A 23,312-nucleotide genomic window follows, 5' to 3' on the forward strand; every position below is an offset into this window, starting at 1 on the left:
GAGCTTATGCTTAAGCATAAGCATAAGCATAAGCTCATGCTTATGCGGAAACTCATTCTCTATTTCCGCATAAGCATAAGCATGAGCTTATGCTTATGCTTATGCTCAAGCATAAGCATGGACATATTCTCATGCTTATGCTCATGCATGAGCATGAGATTATGCTTAAGTATGGACATATTCTCATGCTTATGCTCATGCATGAGCATGAGCTTATGCATGAGCATGAGCTTAAGCTCAAGCATAAGCATAAGCATAAGCTGATGCTTATACTCATGCATGAGCATGAGCTTATGCTTAAGTTTCTGCATAAGCTTATGCTTATGCATGAGCTTATGCGGAAATAGAGAATGAGAGAAACTTATGCGGAAACTCATTCTCTATTTCCGCATAAGCTCATTCTCTATTTCCGCATAAGCATAAGCATGAGCTTATGCTTACGCTTATGCTTACGCTTATGCTTACGCTTATGCTTACGCTTATGCTTATGCTTATGCTCAAGCATAAGCATAAGCATAAGCTCATGCTTATGCTCATGCATGAGCATGAGCTTATGCTTAAGGTTCCGCGTAAGCTTATGCTTATGCATGAGCTTATGCGGAAATAGAGAAGCTCATTCTATTTCCGTATAAGCTCATTCTCTATTTCTGCATAAGCATAAGCATGAGCTTATGCGAGAGGCTTATGCTTATGCTTATGCTCATGCATGAGCATGAGCTTATGCTTAAGTTTCCCCCTTCTTTATTTCTCTATTTCCGCATAAGCTTATGCTTATGCATGAGCTTATGCGGAAATAGAGAATGAGAGAAGTAAGCATAAGCTTATGCTTATGCATGAGCTTATGCGGAAATAGAGAATGAGAGAAGCATAAGCTCATGCTTATGCTTCTCTCATTCTCTATTTCCGCATAAGCTCATTCTCTATTTCCACATAAGCTTATGCTTATGCTTCTCTCATTCTCCCTCATCTCTTTCCCCTTCTCTATTTCCCCCTTCTCTCATTCTCTATTTCCGCATAAGCATAAGCATGAGCTTATTCTCTCTAACTCTTATTCTCTATTTCCCTTTTCTTCCTCTTCTCTTTCCTTTCCCTCTTCTTTCCTTTCCATCTTCTTTCCCTCTTTCCTTTCCCTCTTCTTTCCTTTCCCTCTTCTTTCTTCTTGCCTATGCCTATGCCTATGCTTATGTTTGTTTTTTTGTTTTCTGTTTTTGTGTTTGTGTCTATGTTAGACATGGGATCACGTCGCTCATCCGACGAGTACGGACAGCCTCGCAGGAGGAGAGCTCACGATCTATATGCTCCAGAGGACTTTGATTCCACTCAGGCGACTACCCCGAGGACTACCCCTGGTCCGACTCCTCTCGGACCTAGCACTACGACTACCCCTGGTCCGACTCCTCTTCCACGTAGCACTGCGACTACCCCTCGGGGAACTCCTTTGCTAGCCGTGCATGGCTTTGTCGGGAGTCTCGACGAGTTTGTAGCGCAGATGAGAAATGAGGAGGCAGCGAGATTCTTCTCTCTGCTCTCTTAGAGGACCTCAGCAATTCCTTCCCCTACACCGACGGGTGGACGTACTGCCCAGCCATCCCCTCGCGCCCCTTCGACCGCGGGATCATCACCTGCGCATGCCTCTCACAAGGGAAGGAAGAGTAGGATGTGCGGCTCATGTTGTGCTGACTCGGGAGATGTAGACGAGTCAGCACACTCACGCTCCTTTAGGTCTCCACTTGGTCTGGAGACACAGTATCAGTCAGGTCCCTTTCCCTCTCCTAGTCCCACTGCTACTCCTCGCTCCGGAAGCGCTCGCGCAGCTTCTACTCCTTCAGACTTTGCTACCGTCAGTCCCCCTTACTCATCAGGGGATCTCTTCTATCAAATCACATCTGCTGGAGAGATAATAGAAGATAAAAAGGGCAAAGCATTGATGGCCACCATGAGGAGGTTGATGAGTCATCACTTCAAGAGCGGCATAAATACCGATTGGCGGTATCAAGACGCCCAAAAGAAGCAGGCGGTGATCGATGAGTTAAAACAAAGATACCCTAATCCGCCAAATGTGGAGTTTAATGATGATTATATGCGAGAGCGCATGGGTTTGGTCTTGAAGCATCGTAGATCAACCTTGCATACTTCCATCACAAAGGGGTTGGCTAAACCCAGCTGGGCAGACAAAGCTGATTGGAAGTACTTCAAGAAGCAACATAGGGACCATCCCGAAATGTTCGAGGGTCAGAGGAGGGCTGCGAAGAGACGGCTGGACGTCGTAGGTACTTTGCACTTTGGTGCAGGTAGATGGTATGCGTTCGAGGCAACCGTGGTAAGTCTACTTCTTCTCATTTAATGTATTGTTCTATTTGTTTTACTTACATATTACATGCACTTTAGCTAACTCTAACTCTCATAAATTGGATCCACAGCAAGCTGCGATGGGTCGTCTTCCTACAGATGTAGAGACGCGACGCGATTTTGGATAGGAACAAAGCCATGGTTCATTGAGCAAGAGGCAATGGGAGCGACGGTCGATTGGGTTGAGGTGGCTGCTCGCACGGTATAAGTTTACTCCTACTTGTAATCTCACTTTTTAATTTAAGTTCCAATCTAATTTTTGATTTATATGGTTCACTCTTAGGGTCAAAGCTCAAGCGTCCCATCATCGGAAGCGAGCGATCAAGAGGGCCAAGGATCAGACGCAGGTGGCGAGGATGAGGGAGAAGATGCAGGTGTCGAGGACTAAGGAACAGGCCAACAAGACGAAGATGATTCAGATTGGGATGAGTAGTAGTGGTAGTAGCATTTTGTATATCCGCTCGTTTGAGCAATTTTGTATCGCCCTTTCGAAAGGGTAATTTTGTTACAAACACTGTTGTATATGTCCGACATGTATATGCATTTGTTACTCATCATTTCACAAGAACAATTTTGTATCACCCTGCAAGCAAGGGAAATTTTGTTATAAAAAACTTTCTTTTGTAATTACAAAAAAAAAAAGGATTAGTGGGGCTAAACAGGGCCAAAAGGAAGCCCTGTTTAGCCCCACTAACCCTTTTTTTTACTTCTGTGAATCGTCGCTATATAGCGACGTTTACCAGCGTCACTATATAGCGATGATTAACAGTGTCACTATATAGCGACGTTTGTCACCGTCGCTATATAGCGACGTTTGCCCGTGTCGCTATATAGCGACGGTCCTTTTCCAACGCTTTTAGTGACACTTATAGCGACGTTTGTGCCCGTGAGAAAAAAAATTTTTAATGTAAAAAACATCGGTATTTCCGTTGGAAAATGGCCTATGCCTTGTAGTGAGGTCTCTAGTAGCCAAAGACACTCCCTGCAAATTCTACTAAGTAGCAAGCTTCCTAGGAGAGTATGGCGATGAAATTTAGATGGAGGTAGCAAGTAATGCCTTCTCGAAATAGTTGAGGCAAAAGGCATGGCGAGCCTTCCATTTGCAAGTTGCTCTAATCTTCACACATAGAGAAACAATAGATTGCATATGGATGGGAGTAATATAGCACGAGGATAGATATCGGTCATGTTCATCAAAGGTTGGAGAGATTTCGGTGATTTGAAATGGAATTGATGACGCAACATTTTTCTCTCAGTTTTAAGGACCACTAAACTCAATCCATTCAATTCCCCAGTCGTACTTTCAGCACATCCGTGGTCCAACAAGATTGCCAAATGTGGACGGTCCTTTCTACTCACCCTCATTGACCCATGTACCTAGTGCTCGGAAACACCATGCTAGTGCTTGGTAAGATGACACCCCTTGCACTCCATGGGCTACTTGTTATGTTGGATAGTCATAATGCTTAGGTTGCACAATAAGATGTCAAGTAAACACAATGTTGGGGTTTATGCTGCATAGCAAAAATGATCTGAAGATGGGTAAAAGAGACAAAAGCATATGCAATGGGCAATGTAGTATAAATTGACCACACACCAAGTTATAACTCTCTTATATTAATGCAAAAGGTCTCAGCCCATTACAAACAACCTTGGTTTCAATGGTGCTCGTGCAATAAGTAGTGCTTGTGCTTGTCAGGCACTCGCCTCAGATCAAGACTCAAACCGATTGCATAAAGCAATAGGACTTTCTTTAACAGTCACCTCATAACAAGCAATTGAGCAAAAGGGAAACAGAAATGTCGTATAAATTGATCACAAACCAAGTTATTACTCTCTTATATTAATGCAAAAGGGGCTCAGTGCATTACAGAAACCATGGCTTCAACAGTGCTCATGCAATAACTAGTGCTTATGCTTGCATGCACTCGCCTTGGATCAAGACTTAAACCACTCACAAAGCAATAGGACTTTCTTTAACACTCACCTCATAACAAGAAACTAAGCAAAGGGGTAAGCCCATCCTAATTCTTGAGTCTTGAATTAAATAACCTAGGACCTCCTACTCCACTTGGCAGTTCGGTGAATCAACTTTCTAATTTCTACCAAGAAACTTCTGCAATTGTAGGCATGGATTGGACCGTTTGCTAAACCTTTCACTACATGCCCTGGCCACTCAAACTCGCTGATTGATTCCTTGGAGATGTAACATTGTGCCTGGTCATCAAGGACTCGAGTTGAGTATAGATTGTCCCAAAGTCAACAAAAATACTCAAAATGACATAATTAAAGATCCACACATCATAATGGAGAGATTTCTAAACCAAATTGAAGAGCAAAAGAAGCTCTACATGGTGAACTCAATAAAGATGTGGATGCCTCAAGAAGGAGGGCTTGTGTCTTAAATGTGTGTGTGCACGTGTGCATTCGTGTGTCTGCATGCATGCACGGGCGCATGCATGTGAGCATAAGTTGCTATATAGTCTTTGTAAATTGGAAGCTACCTCAATTCATACAATTAAAGTTGCTCTCTTACTTTGATTATCACAAAGTGTTAAACATGCCGTTGTAATTATATTGTAAAAATTATGGTACAAAGGGTTAAACATGTCATTGTAATTATATTGTTTAATTATGGTCCATATTGTGGTATTTGGGTGTGTTTGATATGTTGTATAAGTCATCATGTTTGAAAATTACTCCATAGACTATTTTGTAAGTAGTGTTTAATATGTTATTTGGTAATGAATAATACTCAGAAGTTAAATAAGAACTTGAAATATTGAAGGTAATCTATTTTATTATTTTGTTTATAAGGTTTTCTCATAGTAATATGTAGTATTATAAGTTTAAAAAGGTTGTATGTACTTATGGGAGTGATTTGGATACATGGGAATGGTTTGGGGGAAGTATTGGTCATTTACCTCTTTGAGTGAACATTTTATTGTGATTTTAGCAAATTACAAGGTACTACTAACTATAAGCACTATACATTTAAGTAACAGTAATGTTGAACATTGGTCGGTTTAGTAATGGTGATCAAAGAAGTGCACTACTAAATCATCGAGGTGGTGGTGGAGAACACCTAGTGCGAAGTGGGGTGCAATGCCCTCCCTGAAGATACCTAGACCCTTGCTCGATACTAAGAGTGATGAGGAGATGAGCAACAGTGATGATGGACTTGTGGAAAACATGGAGGTGGAGACTCATGCCCTCTAAGAGATCCCCACCAATGAAAACCCCCCACCCGTCAAGTGCGAGTCAAGTGCTCCCCTTGTTTGTGGATGTTCTAGCCAATAAAATGTGCAATGGATTCTCCCCCCTCTCTCAGGAAGAAGCAAGGAAAATACTCTTGGTGGGAACTGTCAGAAGGGTAAAGGAAGTGGAATGCAAGCCGTGGTTCGAGACGTGCAAGCATCATCGGCTGGTGTGTGAGATACTAGTCGATGATGTGCAGCAGGACCTGGAATGTGTAGCTAGAGGTATGGTCTCCCTTTTTTTCATCGGTAGGTCTCCTGCAGTGGAAGAGATGGAATAGATCATGGTCTTCGAATGCGAGCTCTGTGCGAACTACTACTCAAGTCGGTTCTTGGGCAAGAGGTTCTTCCTTGTCCAATGTGTGTCAGAGGCTATTCGCAAAGAGTTGTTGGCTTGCTCATTCATGTTCAATGGTTCTTTGGTGCTAGTCCTTCCCTTGGGGACCTGAGTTCAGTATCGATCATTTTCTCATGCACGATTGCGCAGTATGGGTGGAGTTCTCAAACATCCCCTCATGGATGGAAGACAAGATTGGCCGGGTGGCATCTTCTCTTGGAAAAGTACCACAGGTTTTGGCATCACCTCAGTCTTCATCAGGTCACAGAAAGGCTTGGATTTTGTGGGGCAGGTCCCAAGAAATTCCCAAGTTCATCCGTGTGCGATTTTTAGAAGGATCCCCGATTGCATTATGGGTTAGATATAGCCCGTTCCCTGACTCCTGCTTTGTTTGTAAGAAAGCAAATCATTATGAGAAGAACTATCCCCTTAAACCGGCTAATATAGCTTTGGCGGGCCGCAGGCGATAAATTGGATGCACTCTACTCTACCAGTACCACCAGACGAATCAGATAAGATGCACATCAGTCCAACTCAGGAATGGATAGTTGTGGGATGAAAGGGGAAGGTCACCCCTCAATCTCATGAGAACACCCCAAACGTTGTGCATGTGGAGGCTCATTCGACACAAGCTGTGATGGACAAGATGGTCGATTCTCAAGAAAATCTAGTGACATAATTTTGGCATATGGTGGAAGTATTCAAAAGTGAGCTGAGCTCAATTGTAGGGGAGCCAATGGTTTAGAATGATTAGTGGGCCACCAGCCTCAACGAGGCCCTCATTCGGGTGGGCTACAGAGTCTCAGACAACCAAAGAACCAGATTGGCAAGCTAAGGATGAGCTGAAAGAAGCATTGAATGACATGGCTGAGGACAGATCTGCGGGCCCTAATGGCATGATAGTGGAATTATACCGAGCCTTCTGGGCGTTGATTGGCAATGACCTCACCAACATGGCTAACACAGCATGTAGCAAGGGGTTTCCTTACTGATGAAGATGTGAATGTGGGCCTGATGATTCATGAAGCTTTTTCCAAAACATCAGGATCAGTTAAGATTGGGTGATTGGAGGCCGATAACCATGTTTAACACCTGCTATAAAATCATTACTAAGGCCTTGGCAATTTGCATAGGTGACATCTGCAACACAGTCATTGTTCAAGAACAAACTGGGTTCGTCAATCATAGGTAGAGACATCGTCGAGAATATCCTCAATGTGGCCTCCACTATCGACTTTGCCAAGGATACCGATTAAAACATCCTGGCCTTTGGAATCGACTTGGATAAGGCATGCAAAGTGAGAAGGGATTATATTCTAGAGCTAGTGATGCATCTTGGGTTCGGCTCTGGGTTCATGAGGAAGCCTCTACACTGCTCGGCAATGCCACTGATGTGCTCTACTTGAATGGAGGGTGCAGTAGGAAGATTTGAATTGCAAAGGTCTGTCAGGCAGGGCTGCTCACTGGCGCCATCTCTGTTTGCACTTCCTACGGTATCTCTTCTCACTATGCTCAGGGCTGGACGTCTCAAGGGGGTGCATCTCCCCTTAGGAGGACACATTTGTAGCCAAATGTTAGCAGATGACACCATCAGGTTCACGCAATGTAAATAGCCTATTTAGAATAAGGCTGCGCACCTTGGATGGAGACAGCCAAGCTTTTGTTGGAGTAGGGGAGCAGGCTCGTGGCCCGACTTGGCCTGGCATGGCAAACTTTCTTCTTTGTAGCCGATCAAGATAGTAGGAACTGATCAATAGCTGGTTGCCGGTAAGAGGTAAAATTGCCAGATGGTTCATGCAAGTGAAGCCAATGTCCCTCTATGTTTAGTAAGAGATTGAATTTGTTTGACATTTGTTCTCTGCCCGATTGCAAGGGAGCTATGGGCGAAAGTAGAAAAAGCGGTGTATGACACTTTTTCTTTACTATGTAGTAGCTGTATGCTGTGTAGGTCAAGGGCGGCTAGCCCACTCATAGACCAAGTTTTGTACTCTTTTGCTTTCTCTCCCTCCTTCGGGACCTTTGTTAATATACTCGGCATTTTGTTCTTTCTTAAAAAAAAGAAGTAACTTGCAATGTGACAAAGTTGTATGTCGTATTTTAAGCACTATATTTATGATTGTCTAATGAATAAAGTAGTATTCCAGGGGACAACACAAGCCTCCTAGAGGGGACCGAGGATAACATTGTAAAGTTCATGTAGATCTTTAATGAATTTGCAGATGTGTCAGGGGTCAAAAATTAACAACAGCAAAACAGAAGCCCTTTGACTTTCATGGACAGATCAGCCACAGTGGGCGGATAGATTCGACTTCAACTGGGTCCCAAAAGGCCGTATAATTAGATACCTTGGCTGCCCGATCTGGGTAGGAGTGACCCTAAAAGACCAATTTGAGTGGGCATTCCAAAAAATCTCAACAAAGCTTGACAAGTGGTCGAGTAGAACACTTTCACTCACAGGGAGGCTAACAGTTGTCAAGCATGTTTTGGAATCAGTGTTAGTCTACGTTCTATCTCTAATGCCCTTCTCAAACAACTGTCAGAAGAAAGTTGACAGAGGCATAAAGAATTTCGTTTGGGAGGGAAGATGGCATGCCTTTAGTGCAGACCTGCTCTTCATAGCAAAAGAGGAAGGAGGAGTGGGGCTAAGGCGAATGAAAGACAAGAATGATGCCCTATGCATAAAGACACTAATGTAGTTGGGAAGTGATCAACCATGGGCAAAAATGGCACTACACCTCATTGGCAGGAATGCCCCACGAGGGATCAGAACACCTTGGCAAGATCTGATACTAGCGGACAGAAAGCTCAGAATCCCCTCATCAGCAATACTGTCAGAATTACTCCGTCTGTGGAAGACTAAAGCAAAGGGAAGCTACTGGGGTGGATGCAAAAAATTGCAGGGCAATGCCTCACTGGAAAGATCCCTATGGCTAATAGACTATTCTTTAAAAGATCCACTTGTGTATGCAGCAGCCAATTCAAGAATGGCAACTAGGCTGTATGGTAAAGGACTGATTACCTTCAAGCAAATTTGGGATCCAGGAGGAGCACAATGGATGGATGTGGAGCAGCTAACCAGAAGATACCAACTGTCCAGAGCAGAAGGGAGGTTCATGCAAGGATTAATCAACAACTTGAAACCGGATTGGCCAACGAGCCTCGCTTTCACAGAGGCACAAGACTTCAAGGGATTTTTATGGCGGATAGGGAAAGAATATCCTAAATTAACTCTGCAAGATTTCAAAGAAAAACGAGGCAGCAGTGTTGCGTTGACAGCAAAAACCCACTAGAAATTCCATGCACCGATGGACAAAGAAAACACATGGTTAATGAGGCTGAGGAGAAGCTGGAAAGCGACTCGTTCCTCCAAACTAAGCTTTTTGGTCTGGAGAGTTCTAATGGGAAAGATCCCAACTAGAGCTAGACTTGCCAAGTGGAACCCGAGAATTTCACCACTGTGCCCGCTCTGTGACAACTTCAGGGAGACTCACATGTATCTTTTGTGGGAATGCCCAATTGCCCGGGAACTGTGGAAGGAAATAGAGGCAAGATTAGCAAGAATGAATGTGCAGGTCAAGATCAAATGGAAAACTGCCTTATTGGGAGACAAGAAAAAGCACAACGACCTAACTCATCAGATGCTCCAAGTGATTAGAGTCATAGTATTAGATACCATCTGGAAGCATAGGAACGATATCGTCTTCCACAGAGCACCTAGATCTAGGATCCCAATGGAAAAAAGCTTCGAGGAATTGCGGGCACTCACTACCCTTTTTGGAGAAAAAAATGAAGCTTGTAATGCCTTGTCAAGGCTATGGGTTTAAAGCTAGTACCTCCACACTGAAGGTGAATTATAATTATTTCTTTCCTTTTAATACATTAAACTTTACCACGGAAAAGTACGATAGCAGCTTTTTGTAGTTTTAGTGTGAGGAAGTACTTCGTGAATTATTGTTGTCATAACGGGGACATTGAGAGCCAAATAGCCAATGGAAAAGGTGTGTCCTTCAATTTCCGTCCCATTGTAAAGCTTGCAAAGATGGAAGAGGTTGACAGGGTGGTGCTTGTGATCCCTGGACAGTGGGGCATGCGTTATTCAGAGTGGTGCTTCTGATCCACGGAAAGGCGCGGAGGTTCAAAGCGATTGGATTCCACGTCTGATCCGGCAAAAAAGCACAGGGATACATGAGAGACGTTAGGACTCCTTAGGAGGTGCGGAGAGTAAGCAAGCAGTACGATCGACTGGGTGGTGGCGATGTATGATCAGTGGAAGATGCAGACGAAATAGCAAAGAGTATAGAAAATACGTGCAAGAACAACATCACAGATTGCATGCGCGTTGAGTACTGTGCGTAGCAGTCATGACTCGGATGACTTTGTCCGATATCACGTGTATCACGTTCGTCTTCAACTGAGCAGGTTTGCAATTGATCAGTGAGTTTTATCTGCAAGTTTGCATTGTATGATCATTGATTAGTTTAAATTGCAATTTTGCATTGTTAAGATGGTTGATCAGTAAGTTCAAATTCCAAGTTTCATTGTGAGATCGTTGATCAACGAGTTACTACGATCATTGCAATCCCTGTGAATTTACGCTCGCGTATCTAATGAAAAGATTGACGACCCTATGAAACATATTGAAGGATCGTGATCCGTTCTACAGCAAGGGACTTTCACCTTCAACACTCTGTCCCGACTACCAAGCAGAGCCCACGATGGTTAAAGTACGATGCTCCAAATTCCCTCCAATATGCTCCTGCACATCTCACACACGTTACAAGGCGAGATCCATGCCACTATCATTATATTCGCACCATTCTCATCGACTCCTGACGCCTCCATGTTATACATCTATTTAACCTTCTCCATCTCGCCACAATTTTCTACTACCTTATCTTCCTCTTTTCCAGCTCCCACACATGTTCAAGATGATTCGCATAGCACGTCCTGCCTCCTCCGCTCTGGTTCTCTTGCTCGCAGCTCTCTCTCTCATCGGTCGGTCCCTCTTACTTCTGTCTGATATATATATATATATATAGCTACATTGTCGTGAATCGTAGCTACTTTGTGTTTCTTCCTTTTAGAATTAGCAACGATTCGTTTTCTGTCGTATCGTTGATACAGACCCGTGTAGATTTCTATGGGATATCTCCACATGTATGCGTTTATATCAGAAAACTGCGCTCCAATAAATTAATAATTTGGATTGTGATCACCTCGAGCAGGCAGCGTGAATGGAGCCACGAGGCCTACTGCCCTGTTTGTATTTGGCGACTCTTATGCAGACACGGGGAACCATGACAAAAACGATGCAAGCGTAAATCAACCTTGGAAACCTAAAGCTTTGAGCATCCCAAACTACTTTGAATATGTCTTCTCCAACTATAATGAAGATGAGAATGATTTTCCTGTCCCGAATTTCCCAGAATGAACATGCATACCTAGTCTATAAAATTGCAGAGTTCTCTTGTGGACTTATCGTTCAAAACTCTCATACGATACTTTATCTACTTTAAAACTTTAGAAACGATGCCTTAGCTAGATGTTCTATGCAAGAAATGCTACAATGGGCGTCACAATCATAGTTCGGTGTGAATCCACAGTTCTAGAGGCTTCAAAGGTACATAGGCTCTCTTACTATCGGGGATCCATCCCCATAAACCAAGGGAGACCACAAGTATGTCATCTCCACCATGCAACTAGATCTTCTACGTCTTCTCAACGTTAAACTAAACAGGAGTCCCAACAAGGAGAAGGTATCACACACGTCCAAATGCTTTTGGAATGAGCCGTTAATGCTCATGCAACTAGCCAGATTAATAAGTCCAAAGCATTCCGTCGTTTGTAGAGGCATAACATCACAAACTGCCCTATAATACGACCATCAATATGAACGCTTGTAGAATCTCAAACTAGAGATCACCGAAAATGTAAATGTAAGTGGAGCCAACTTCATGTTCAGGTTCTTCCACGCATTATGGCATAGCTCAGATATCGTGGTTACGTAAAACGTAGTTCTTACACGATCATCTCGCACTTCACGATCATCTCTGTAGTGGCTACAGAGAGCTATTATTCGGGTCTCAAGTAAGCACAGTGGCCATCGAGAGCTGCTATACAGTAGCTATAGAGAGCTAGCATTGCTTGATCTCACGCAACGACTTTTCCAGACTATGACCATTGGGTAGCTTGGCAGCAAATACGAAGAAATGGTCGTGAGGAAGATCCTACACGTCTCGGTAGAGGACATATAGTCCGTGAATGGCTCTGATTGTGTAATCTTCTTATCAGACTCTGTGAGCCAGAGAACTCTCGCATGTACCAAGAGCCAGGGAACTCTCGTATAGAGCTGTAGCCATAACTTAGTGAGCTCGTAAGGTTCTCAGTATCCACCAGTGGATCGCCCAGACTTAGAAAGCTTGTGCTCAGACATGAGCTAAAAAGATCCTACGATTGAAAAAGCGCAGTGTCTCCTGGGGATAGGAGAGCCATCGAGTCTACCATCCATATACAAGGTGAAAATCACATCAAGGAGTCGCAATAGACGCAATTATGAGGGAGGCTGACCGGCCATTGCAATTCCCCTTCCAAGTGAAGCTTGCACTCTGCAAATATCAAAACCGGGACTGGCTTTTCAGCTTCGATGAAGTATTGTGGGTTGTGACTCGTGAGCGGAGTTGTTTTTCACGACCGGCTAGTCGAACTTGGCTACAGAGGAGTGAGAACTCAAAATACTTGGTAGAAGAAGAGCTTCAAGTGGCGACTTACCTTAGGTAGCTCCACCGCTCAAGTTCTCAAGACCTTGGGCTATTGTAGCCAGTATTTCGCCAGATGATACGAGTCAGAATAGAAGGGCTACAGGACTGGAACTTTGGGCTGCAAGTGTGTTCACTGCACGAGATTCTGGAGTTAGGCGATTATTGTGGGCTTTGTACACTCCCCAATGTTGGAAGGGAAGGGAAGATGTACTTCCCAAGGGAATCAATTCACCAATAGAGCACGCTGTAGTTTCCCTGCAAGTCATTAAGCTACTGGATAGTGAGCTCCCTTCGTATGATATGTGGAGATGATAATCTCCAATAGCGTTACTTACCCTATGATATGTGGAGATGCCGCATTTTTAATAATCTCCAATAGGGTTACTTACCCTATGTAAAGCACTTATAATTAAAGGGTGTGTCTTTCTAGTAAGGTTACTTGTGGTGTGTGTATCCCACCACCATTCTCCTTATTGGACCTACCCATTTATGGTTCCCATTTGTGACTTCTTAATGTACTAGTAGTTAGGCATGTGATAACAATGTGAACTAGCCCATATCCATCACTCACCTTAAGGGGGAAAAACATTCCATGTTCATCTAAGTAACTATTTCTCATGGTCACTCCATGGAGTCATTGCTTCAACTAAGGTCTTCTATGGCATGACCATCAAAAAGTGATAGTTAGAAGGAGTAACCATTTCATGTCCAATCGAAGAATTTACAACAATGCATAACTCATGGTCCCCAATCCTAATAGAGCACGTTTCTTATACTAGTCCCCACATAGGCTCTCTTACACAATCTCTTACAAAACGATCCTCAAGGATCACATGCCAACCAAAGCCATTGAATTCCACTAGTGGTCCAAGCAAGATGCCTTGGTTCACCCTCCATCATTTAGTACCTATGGTACAAGTGTCCATTTTCTATCTTTTTTAAAAATATAAAAATTGTTAATATGCAACTCATTAATAATGGGTCCTTAAAGTGCTGACAAGTGTTCTGTGCGTACTTGGTCAGGGGGCCACCTCTTTTTTCACCATGTGGAGGTCCAAGTTGTTTCAAGCTTTTTCCAATGACATTTTTCTTTCTATAATATTAATTATAAAGGTCATAAGAAGAGGTCTCAACATATATAAATCCTTGGGGTCTATACATATATAAATCACATCCATACCAACTCGGTTTCCCTTATCATGGTTATGGATGTTAAATCCATCTCTTGCTTTCTATAAATAAATAATCATGAAAAAAAGGTCCACGATATTCTTATGGACAATCACAATGTTCATAACCCCAAAGAATGCCATTATATCCAAGGGGATTTGTGTGTGTGTGTTTCTCACCAATCGCATTCCCGCAGGTCCGACACACAATCCAAGTGACAGCAGCAGTCCGCTCATCACCATGGATTGGGTTAGACTACTGCCCTAGTTTAAATCATAAACTTAAACTTAACTTTAAATGGATATACTAATGTCTCAATCCTCTCTAACTAGTAAGTGAAAGTATGTAAAAGTATCAATCACCACCTAGCAACCAAGAGAAAGCGCTGGTCCTAAGGTCCCCGTGCCCTAAGCAAGCTTGAAACTTAAACTTAAATGGATATACTAGTGTGTCAATCCTCTCTAGCCAGTAAGTGAAAAGTAAGTAAAAGTATCAATCCTCTCTAACCAGTCGGTGGAGGACAGTCAAATTTCCAGTCATGGAAGAGTCCTTAGACCACTAGGTCGAGAACATTCATAGAATGTATCAAATACAACACGCTCGACGAGTTTGTCGAGGGTATCAGTTCCAAGTATTAAAATAACATGCTTATAATGATAATTAACACTTCGAGCTTGTAGAAAGATTACCTCGACCATATGGAGACTTCTTGTGAATATCAAATATGTGAAGAGGAATTGCATCTCCTTGTAAATCTTCCATATCATGGGCAATGTATGCGTCCAATAACTTGATGTTGGTCCAAACATCACGACATAGCAACTGAGGGGAGGGGTTGGTCCCATAATCCTTGTGCCACAATCAGGCTTGAAACTTCATTCAGCCGAAACAGTCAATCCAAGTATAGCCATCAGTCGTAAGATTTTTCTTATCTTACAATAGATATACTAGTGTGTGTTTTAACATATCAAACATCTATCCTATTATACTACTGGACGAGTTTTCAATGTCAAAGTAAATCAATTACAATCATCTACTATTGCCCTTTTCAAACAACTACTGAGAATAGTCCGTTAATAACAACCTCAATACCTCATAAGTGAGAATAATCCATATCATACCATTCCTCTTAACAAGATGTCAAAGTGGGAGTCAGTTATTATACTCACATTTATATCAGTACATTGCAAAAGTACAATGATACTGATGATTAGTCTCCAATAAAGAGTTCAATTATATTTAACAATACTTTGAGAAAATCCGTTGTAGAGTGCTTCTCGAAGTTGCCAACACCGTGTCTTCATGCCTTAGATTTCCTAATGCAAACCTGATGGAGAGGTATGCCAACTCACCTGCATCCATCCACAAACATAGCACGTTATAACATGTACACTATGATTTGTGGGACTGCAGGCTTCAACGCCAGCGGCACAGTTGTTATCCGTGTCACTTGATCTAGATTAGCATAATCAAATCCTGGCATTTTACTACTCAATAGTAATCACAGGTGGGCAATTAAAGATATGAAGAAATGCATATGAAATGTTAGTGAAATCCAAGTAATAAGTGGGAATCTCAAGTAAACCATAAATTTGGGTATTCCAACCAAGTCCAAGGGACTTCCCAATGTCAAAAAGTCAAACTCAATGCCTCATAAAAGAAGCCAAACCTGGTCCATCTGCAGGTAAAAAGAAAGAAAAGACATTCCCCTTGTCCAAACGAGGACCGCTCATAGCCGACTACATGGTTAGACCATAATTATACAAGGAAGAAATTGTCAACATATTTAATCTCTTTCCCTTGCACCTTAAAGAATATCACCAATGGAGAATCCTGACAATGTTTCTCGTACTATTTATCAATTCTCCTTCCAAGTGAAGCGCTCTGTGAATATCAAAACCGGGATTGGCTTTTCAGCTTCGATGAAGTATTGTGGGTCATGATTTCTAAGTGGAGTGGTTTTTCACGACCAACGGGACTCAAAATAGTGAGGTAGTCAAACTTGGCTACAGAGAAGTGAGAACTCAAAATACTTGGTAGAAGAAGAGCTTTAAGTGGCGACTTACCTTAGGTAGCTCCACTGCTCAAGTTCTCAGGGCCTTGGGCTATTGTAGTCAGTATGTCGCCAGATGATACGAGTCCGAATAGAAGGACTGCAGGGCTCGCACTTTGGGTCTCTAGCCATGTGTTGCACAAGTAAATCAAGCTACCCACAAGCCTTTTGTACTTCGCTTCATCCACCAGTGGTGATGAATCCTCGTTTGAGAGCTTCACGTCGACCTCCATAGGGGTACCAACTATCTTACACTCAGCCATGCCAAATGCCTTCAGTATCTCTCCAGCATACTTTAGCTGTGAAATGAAAAACTGTTTTGGCTCTTGCCAAACCTCAATCCCCAAACAGAAATGCATCAGTCCGAGGTCCTGTCATTTCAAACTCTCTTCCTAGCAAATGCTTTGTCTGCGAGATCTTCTCTTCATGGTTCCCTGTTATGACAAGGTCATCCACATAAAGGACCACGATCATACACATGCCTCCTTCTTTGAAGATATACAAATTTGCATCAGATGGGCTCCTCCTGAACCCATTTTACAGAAAGTAGCCATCAATTCGCTAGTACCACACTCGTGGGGCGTGTTTCAGCCCGTAAAGTGCCTTCTTCAGTTTACAGACTTTACCTTCTGAACCGAGGATCACAAAACCTGGTGGTTGTTCCATGTATACCTCCTCCTTGAGATCTCCATTCAAAAAGGTGGATTTTACATCCATCTGAAACACGAGCAAACTTCCCTGGGCTTCTAAAGCCAAAACATTGCGAATTGTGGTTAGTCGAGCTGTGGGAGCAAAAGTATCTTGATAATCAAAACCATGTACCTGTGCGAATCCTTTTGCCATGAGCCGAGCCTTGTACTTATCCAACATGCCGTCGGACTTGTACTTGGTGTTGTACACCCACTTGGTGCTGATGACCTTGCATTTTGGTGGTCGATCCACAAGGTCCCAAGTGTTATTCTTCATTATGGAGCCATACTCCGACTGCATCACCCTGTGCCTCTTCAAGACACTTGGGTTCATCAACACGGATCACCTCTATCATCAAAGCATAGTTGACCAAGTGTTCCTGCGCCCTTCTTTGCTCCTCTAATCTCTTGGACCGGTGGTGTTCGGATGGTTCCTCCTCAATGGTTGGAGGTTCTTTGCCGTCCAAAGGCTGCTTTACCCACTTCGGGAATGGTTGTTGCCGTTGTGGTTCTGCAGGCTCTTCTTCCTCTTCTTTATCTTGAATCCTCCCAAGCACCATTGGGGGAGTTCAGTCTACTGTTGGTGGTTGTACTGGATGGATATCCTGGTCCTGGTTGTTTGGGAAGGAAGCATCCTCCTCCAATTGATGCGGCTATTCTGAGAAGACCACATCGCGACTTACTATTACCTTCTTGGTAATAGGGTTATAGAGATGGTAACCCTTCACCTCTTCACTATAGCCCAAGAAAATACACTTCTGGCTCTTCGGTTCCCATTTGGTCCTGTTAGCATCAGGAACATGCACAAAACAGTCACATCCAAAAACTCTGAAATGTGCAGCTGAAGGTTTCTTACCATAAAAGGCCTGCAGTGGAGTCATCCCATTCACAGCCTTCGTGTAGCTACGATTTAGAATGTAAACTGCCGTGTTACATGCTTCAGCCCAAAAAGTCTTTGGCAAATCTTTCCCTTTCATCATACTCCTGCCCATTTCGCAGATGATGCGCATCTTGCGCTCTACTACTCCATTTTGCTGTGATGTATGTGGCGGGGGTTTCTGCCTCTTGATCCCGTGACTTTTGCAGTAACTTTCGAATTCACTTAATGTGAACTCTCCACCTCTGTCTAATCTCAACTTCTTCACCTTCCTCCCCGATTCTTTCTCGACCATTACATGCCATTCCTTTAACTTACTACAACCCTCGTCTTTAGTCTTCAGGAAGTATATCCATATCCTTCTACTGTAGTCATCGATCAGCGTCATGAAGTAGTAGGAACCACCAAAAGCTTCCATCTCCATCTTTCCACAGAGGTCCGTGTGAACGAGCTCTAGAGGAGCCTTTGCCCTACTGGCCTCTTTAGGAAAGGGCTGCCGATGCTGCTTGCCCATCATGCAAGCTTCACATACATCGGGTAGATCTGAAATTTCTGGTAGGTCTGCAATCATTCCACTTTCATGCATCTCCTTTAAAGAACTAAGGTTTAGATGACCAAACCTCTCATGCCATAGCTTAGTGTTCTTTACGTTGGCTCGAGCACTGACCACTGAGAGTTCGTAAATGTTGTTATGCCGTGTACCTTTACCAATGACCTTCCCTTGAAGATCCAAAATCTGTGCGCCATTCTTATCAAAGTGAACTTTGAGGTCCCGATCCATGATCGCAGAAATGGACAACAATTTCCTCTTAATATCTGGCTTGTAAAGAACATCGGACAACTGTTTTACAACTCCATCTGACTTGAGAGCAATCGTACCTTTTCCTTTTGCTGGACATTTTGCATCATTGCCGACTGCTACCACGATGTCATTCCCTACCGGCTATAGAGAGGTATACCAATCCTTCTGACTGGTCATGTGGCGCGATGCACCACTGTCAATAATCCAAGGTTCATCCGTAGGTACATGAACTGCCTCCATGCAAATCTCCTCAATTGCTATGAACAGCTCTACTCCTGCTGCCTGCGCGTTGTCGCTGGACTCTTTCTTTACTCCGTTCTTCTCATTTGCAATCTTCTTTCGGCACTCATTCTGCTTGTGCCCTGCCTTGTTGCAATAGAAGCACTTGATCTTCTTCTTTCTCTTTTTACCATCAGAAGAAGATGGGTTACCAGAGTCCTTACCCTTACCTTTCTTTGATCTAGCATAGAAAGCTGAATCTTCTCCAATCCTCATCTTTTGACACATCTCCTCCTCCAGAAGCATCGCGTTGAAATCCTCAAAGTTGAGGGGCGGATTTCTGTTCTGCGTATTCAGTGCTATAACAAGACCATCGTACTTTGGTGGGAGAATCCGTATGCACCTTCTTGCTAGATTCTCGTTGGTGATGGTGATACCAATTGCAGTCATCTGATCGCGCAGATTCTTCACCCTGGTGATGAACTTCTCTGCCGCTTCAGACTCAAACAGTTTCTCATTCGCGAGTTGAGTCTTCAGATTCCGAATCCGCGTCTGACTCGTGGTCTCGTACTGATTTTTCAAGACCGTCCATGCCTCCTTTGCTGTGGTGACATGTTGAATTAACGCCATGACGGAATCACTTACACTACAGACAATAGAACACAACGCATCTGCATTTCTTCTTGTCCACGCGAGAATCTCATCCGCAGTTGGTACTATCTGTTGTGCTGCATTGGTCGGAATCCAGTTTCATGTCCACCCCAGTAGCAGTATCCCAAAGCTCGTATGCACTTAGGATGGTCTTCATCTTGAACTTCCAGAGTGGATAGTTAGTGCCGTCCAACTTTCCACTTTCACCGAACGTTGGGATTCGCAGTCTTGCAGGCTGGGCCATCTCTCACAATCTGCTCGCAAATAGAAACACACTACCAAATCTTCGTGCTAGAGTCCAGGCTCTGATACCATGTAAGAAAACAATACAACGTCTGTGCTCAACAAATAACAGGATCTCGTACGTAGGAGAGAAAAGCAGATAGTATGGAGAATCAAAAATTTGATTACTGTAGAACTGATACAATAGATGGCACTGCCTCCCAGCCGTGCGCTCTTGTGAGAGAAGCTTTGATGGCGATCTAGAAACAATAGAGGACGGAGGCTGGATGCTAAGGAATTAGGGTTGCTGTAGCCAGTGATAAAATGGGCTTCACGAGCTTGCTCTTATATAGCCACTAGTCGTAGGCTCAATTGGGTGACTGACCCAGTGCACCCAAAACGACCAACTGGGGGTCGGTCCCGAAATAGGCCATCGACCACACGACAGAACCGGTGCGTAAAATAGAGCAACTCACCTACGGTTTCCGTTCGGCCCATCTGGGATCATCTAGGGCTCCAAACAAGCCCCGCAACCCAAGAGTAGGCTGCCTTGGGAAATGCTCCATCTACCCTCAATGCGGTCAGTCATGGGATGCCTTCTCGCACTTGCATGTAGCCTAGTTGGCAGTGTGCCAACTCCGTCCAGCCATTAGGCCACACATGGCCCCCATCTAGTGTCCAAACCAGGACCTATCGGATAATTGAGATACTCAAATGCCTTCTCCTCATATGGGGGGCTTACAAGTAGAGTTAGATGGTTCCCGCGTACTTACACGAGAGTGGAGCATTGATATCTAACATATAACACAACCCATAGAGGGTGCAATTTTCACCTAAGGTCAGACTTAGTACGGAGACTCCCTATTTTCACCTATTTTGCGATTTTCACCCAAGAGATGATTAATGAAATCAAATTTGTAGGGACTTACTATACCTAGCCTCCTTCCAAGCCGTGTATTTTTTGCTGAGTGCACCTATAAAGAGGGTGAAGAGCTATGACCTCGAGTGATGAACGAATGGCATTATCATCTCATTAGACTTGTTGAATTGCATGGTCTTGGCACTAGCGTCTATTTGTAAGCTATGGCTTTAAGGCCTTTGAATGGGTGTGCCTGAAGTTAGTACTTGCAGAATAGGTGTGGCTATAGGTTTTTGTGGGGCTACTGTGCCAATGGTTGATGTCAAGGTAGAAGTAGAAGAAATACTCACTAGTTTGCTTTTGGGAACCCATCAGGCACACCAGGTGATTGAGTGTCAAACTTTTCCTTCGATGCAGTAGGTTCTTTCTACTTTTTTAGGAGCAGGTTGTTGTGAGACTAGTAATGTATAATCTTATGCCTCAGATCTTTTTGTATGGTCTTATAGTTCTTCTACATGGTTATAGCAAAGCTAGCAAATGCTTTACACACTACTTGATCGACATGGTATGGATGGAATAATGTGGGTGGCATGTTTAATTTTGGTTTAGGTGATGATAAGATTCGGTTTTAATGAGTTGGGTGGTGATCTACCTATATTGGGGGTGACTTGGGTGCTTACTCATCTTCCCTACATTGAAGCACCACCTTATAGTGTGCAATGCTTTCCCTACCCTCGAACTATTCTCTCTTTGCAAGCCTCGCTGTCCTAAGTCTACTTATGACTGAACGTTTAAGGTTCAGTTGCTCGACATCCATCCCTCCTCCACCGGATTCCTAGAGCTTTGATCATCACACTTCCTTGGTTCAAGCTATACAATAGCGACTTCTCAGGTACGAGCTTCATCATTGCTACAGCTTCATATTATGTACTATCATTTTCTTTGTGCTATAGTACTCAAACTTGCTAGCTACATCATTGTTACAAACTATCGTATAGACTATTGGATTGGAATGTATATTGTCTTACTTCGCACCTGGCTACACGGGATATATGGGTTGATCGTAGTACTGTCTAATTCTCAAAGCACGTTTCTTACACTAGTCCCCACATAGGCTCTCTTACACAATCTCTTACAAAACGATCCTCAAGGATCACATGCCAACCAAAGCCATTGAATTCCACTAGTGGTCCAAGCAAGATGCCTTGGTTCACCCTCCATTATTTAGTACCTATGGTACAAGTGTCCATTTTCTATCTTTTTTAAAAATATAAAAATTGTTAATATGCAACTCATTAATAATGGGTCGTTAAAGTGCTGACAAGTGTTCTGTGCGTACTTGGTCAGGGGGCCACCTCTTTTTTCACCTTGTGGAGGTCCAAGTTGTTTCAAGCTTTTTCCAATGACATTTTTCTTTCTATAATATTAATTATAAAGGTCATAAGAAGAGGTCTCAACATATATAAATCCTTGGGGTCTATACATATATAAATCACATCCATACCAACTCGGTTTCCCTTATCATGGTTATGGATGTTAAATCCATCTCTTGCTTTCTATAAATAAATAATCATGAAAAAAAGGTCCACGATATTCTTATGGACAATCACAATGTTCATAACCCCAAAGAATGCCATTATACCCAAGGGGATTTGTGTGTGTGTGTTTCTCACCAATCGCATTCCTGCAGGTCCGACACACAATCCAAGTGACAGCAGCAGTCCGCTCATCACCATGGATTGGGTTAGACTACTGCCCTAGTTTAAATCATAAACTTAAACTTAACTTTAAATGGATATACTAATGTCTCAATCCTCTCTAACTAGTAAGTGAAAAGTATGTAAAAGTATCAATCACCACCTAGCAACCAAGAGAAAGCGCTGGTCCTAAGGTCCCCGTGCCCTAAGCAAGCTTGAAACTTAAACTTAAATGGATATACTAGTATGTCAATCCTCTCTAGCCAGTAAGTGAAAAGTAAGTAAAAGTATCAATCCTCTCTAACCAGTCAGTGGAGGACAGTCAAATTTCCAGTCATGGAAGAGTCCTTAGACCACTAGGTCGAGAACATTCATAGAATGTATCAAATACAACACGCTCGACGAGTTTGTCGAGGGTATCAGTTCCAAGTATTAAAATAACATGCTTCTAATGATAATTAACACTTCGAGCTTCTAGAAAGATTACCTCGACCATATGGAGACTTCTTGTGAATATCAAATATGTGAAGAGGAATTGCATCTCCTTGTAAATCTTCCATATCATGGGCAATGTATGCATCCAATAACTTGATGTTGGTCCAAACATCACGACATAGCAACTGAGGGGAGGGGTTGGTCCCATAATCCTTGTGCCACAATCAGGCTTGAAACTTCATTCAGCCGAAACAAGTCAATCCAAGTATAGCCATCAGTCGTAAGATTTTTCTTATCTTACAATAGATATACTAGTGTGTGTTTTAACATATCAAACATCTATCCTATTATACTACTGGACGAGTTTTCAATGTCAAAGTAAATCAATTACAAACATCTACTATTGCCCTTTTCAAACAACTACTGAGAATAGTCCGTTAATAACAACCTCAATACCTCATAAGTGAGAATAATCCATATCATACCATTCCTCTTAACAAGATGTCAAAGTGGGAGTCAGTTATTATACTCACATTTATATCAGTACATTGCAAAAGTACAATGATACTGATGATTAGTCTCCAATAAAGAGTTCAATTATATTTAACAATACTTTGAGAAAATCCATTGTAGAGTGCTTCTCGAAGTTGCCAACACCGTGTCTTCATGCCTTAGATTTCCTAATGCAAACCTGATGGAGAGGTATGCCAACTCACCTGCATCCATCCACAAACATAGCACATTATAACATGTACACTATGATTTGTGGGACTGCAGGCTTCAACGCCAGCGGCACAGTTGTTATCCGTGTCACTTGATCCAGATTAGCATAATCAAATCCTGGCATTTTACTACTCAATAGTAATCACAGGTGGGCAATTAAAGATATGAAGAAATGCATATGAAATGTTAGTGAAATCCAAGTAATAAGTGGGAA

The 23,312-nt window shown here is 42.9% G+C and overlaps 1 long non-coding RNA gene across 1 annotated transcript; it reads right to left on the reverse strand.

Annotated features, from left to right (window-relative positions):
- Positions 1 to 15,094: 15,094 nt before the first annotated feature.
- Positions 15,095 to 23,086, reverse strand: LOC147895612 (uncharacterized). The gene is made up of 2 exons (XR_015541943.1): positions 22,428 to 23,086; positions 15,095 to 15,223 (listed from the first exon to the last, which is right to left on the reverse strand). It is a non-coding gene; the product is annotated as an uncharacterized LOC147895612 (long non-coding RNA).
- Between the last annotated feature and the right edge of the window lie 226 nt (positions 23,087 to 23,312).

This window comes from Dipteris shenzhenensis, chromosome 13 (genome assembly GCF_047967505.1).
Source record: "Dipteris shenzhenensis isolate YYH24624 ecotype China chromosome 13, Dip_SZ_1.0, whole genome shotgun sequence".
NCBI classification, from domain to species: domain Eukaryota; kingdom Viridiplantae; phylum Streptophyta; class Polypodiopsida; order Gleicheniales; family Dipteridaceae; genus Dipteris; species Dipteris shenzhenensis.